The 2363-nt window shown below is 33.0% G+C and overlaps 1 protein-coding gene across 1 annotated transcript in view; it reads right to left on the bottom strand.

Annotated features, from left to right (window-relative positions):
* The window catches only part of LOC103465201 (zinc finger protein OZF-like), a 24839-nt gene that overhangs the window by 11444 nt on the left and 11032 nt on the right, over positions 1 to 2363 (bottom strand). The window lies entirely within an intron of this gene.

A 2363-nucleotide genomic window follows, 5' to 3' on the forward strand; every position in this document is an offset into this window, starting at 1 on the left:
GAAGAGAAGAAGAGCTATGATTAATGTAGTTACAGTTTCTATCCATGTTTTAATGTTGCAGAGCTCAGTCGTTTTGCAAATAGTTCAAAGTTTAAACTGGCATGTTGTACAACTTTTATCTGGTTATTTTGTGGAATATTTAACAACTWGAAAATGGCACAAAATAAGAATATTTTTTCACTCTGACTGGCTGCTGTTACCAATTTTAACTTGAATGTTCATTGCATTTTTCATAGACGCCTGTGAAAATAATTTCTATTCCCATGGCTTTTTTGTTTTCTGGGAAATTATTTTTTATGATAAATACAGAAACAAGCATAAAAATCAAAACATCTACAATAGTGATATTAATATTAATTGTTAAAATAATAGTCAGTGCAAAGTAGAACCTCATCTCCTCATCCCTCAATCATCTCCTCAGGCTGATATGGTACAGAACTTTTTTTTTTATTAATTAAGTTTCTTATCTTGGTTTTAGTAGACTGTTATTGTTTGATTATTAAATAATCAATTATTTGCTTATTTAATGTATTGTCCCATCATCCAAAATAATACAAATGGCCATTTAAAGAACAAATCATACATGAATATTTCCTACTTTACAAAGGTTTGTTAGGGTTTTCTGCTTGTTTTATTAAGAAATGTTGACATCTTCTATAAATTCAGTGGTCATTAATGTCAGACACAGACCTGCTGCCCAGGATTCTTTGGCCCGCTTATCAAATGATTAAATATTGCTGTTTTTATTTCATTCTTTTTTTAAGTGTACCAATGGAAAAACACAGACTACCCTGGACCCTGTGGTAAATTTGGTAAATATTTTGGTAATGCGCTTTACAATACCAGAATTTTCATATAACTTATGCTTTTGGAGCCCTGTTTGAGGACACATTTTGATTATTAAATCAGGTGTTATGATCAGTTACTCAGTACTTGAGCAGTTTACCAAATACATTTTACACTTAATTAAACTTGTTTAAGTTATGCTCTGATTGGAGTACTGTATGTATGAACGATTGCTCTATGGATTACTTTTTAAAAACAAAAACATTGCCATAAAATATTGTCTCACTGCAGCGGCCATCCCAACCCATGAGAGTAGGGCGACATACTGTGGTGGTGTCCCTTATTATCACTTCTGAAAGGTTGCAACACTAACCTTCTTTGACAAATTTCAAGACTATTTTAAACTCTGTCAGATGATTCTGTTGTCTAGATTTTTTGCGCTTATGCTTAGCTTTTTCAGTACATCATATCCCTTCATTTTCCCCACCATCACAACCCTCATTCATTTCCCCAAGATCACTTCCTGACACATCATTTCTCTCTGACATCTTTCCAACCATTCACAGCCTGGCCATGCCTTACTGCCTACAGGCCCATCTGGCGTCGAGGTCTCCATGAGGCGTCTATGTATATACTTTTTCTTTTATGTTTTTTGGTGGTGGGCAAACAAAAACACAACCATTTGTTTACATTTTCGATTAGTTTGAACTTTAAACAAAGATCTTTAATAGAAAACAGCCACAGCWAGAAATACAAAAATTATACAACCAAGAAAAGCGACACCAAATTATTGGAGACAATAATCACACTTTGTACAATCAAGAATAATCAATGAAGGAAAATAACTTTATATTGTTTATTGCCATTTCTAAGCAAAAGGCATGTTAATTTATTTGAAAAGCTTTTAGGTGGACTGGTTCATATAATTTGAAACAAATAACAGCATCAGTTTTGTTTACTTTTGCTTTAAAGACAAACAAATCTAAAACATTTTTTTTAATATAGTACATTTCAAAGTGTAAAACAATTAAAATCTACAAATRGTGCACAACAGCACATTTTATTTTGGATTAAAATATATTAAAGTAAACCTCATTCACTCCMCTCATTCTCTTCATACAGAATAATACACATCAATACTTAAAGTTCATCTTGTACACTTGTAAGTATCCAAATGTCAGGATCCAAATCATCACATTTAACAAATTAGAAAATTAAACAATGTTCCCACTTTATAGACAAGACTGCCCTCCAGTTATCATCTAGATGACTTTTATGATGATCCTAAACATAGGACATATATGGAAAATAGTTCTACGGCCTTTCACCAGTGTGACTCATCATGTGCCGAGTTAAATTCCCTTTCTGACAAAAACCTTTTCCACAGTTCCCACATGAAAATGGCTTTTCCCCAGTGTGAATCATCATGTGCTGAGTTAATTTCTGTTTGTGACTAAAACTTTTTCCAGTTCACACATGAAAATGGCTTTTCACCAGTATGAATCACGAGGTGCTGAGTTAATAGCCGTTTTTGACTAAAAGTTTTTCCACAGGTCACACATGAAAACGGCTTTTCA

Source organism: Poecilia reticulata, linkage group LG5 (genome assembly GCF_000633615.1).
Source record: "Poecilia reticulata strain Guanapo linkage group LG5, Guppy_female_1.0+MT, whole genome shotgun sequence".
In the NCBI taxonomy this organism is placed as follows: Eukaryota; Metazoa; Chordata; class Actinopteri; order Cyprinodontiformes; family Poeciliidae; genus Poecilia; species Poecilia reticulata.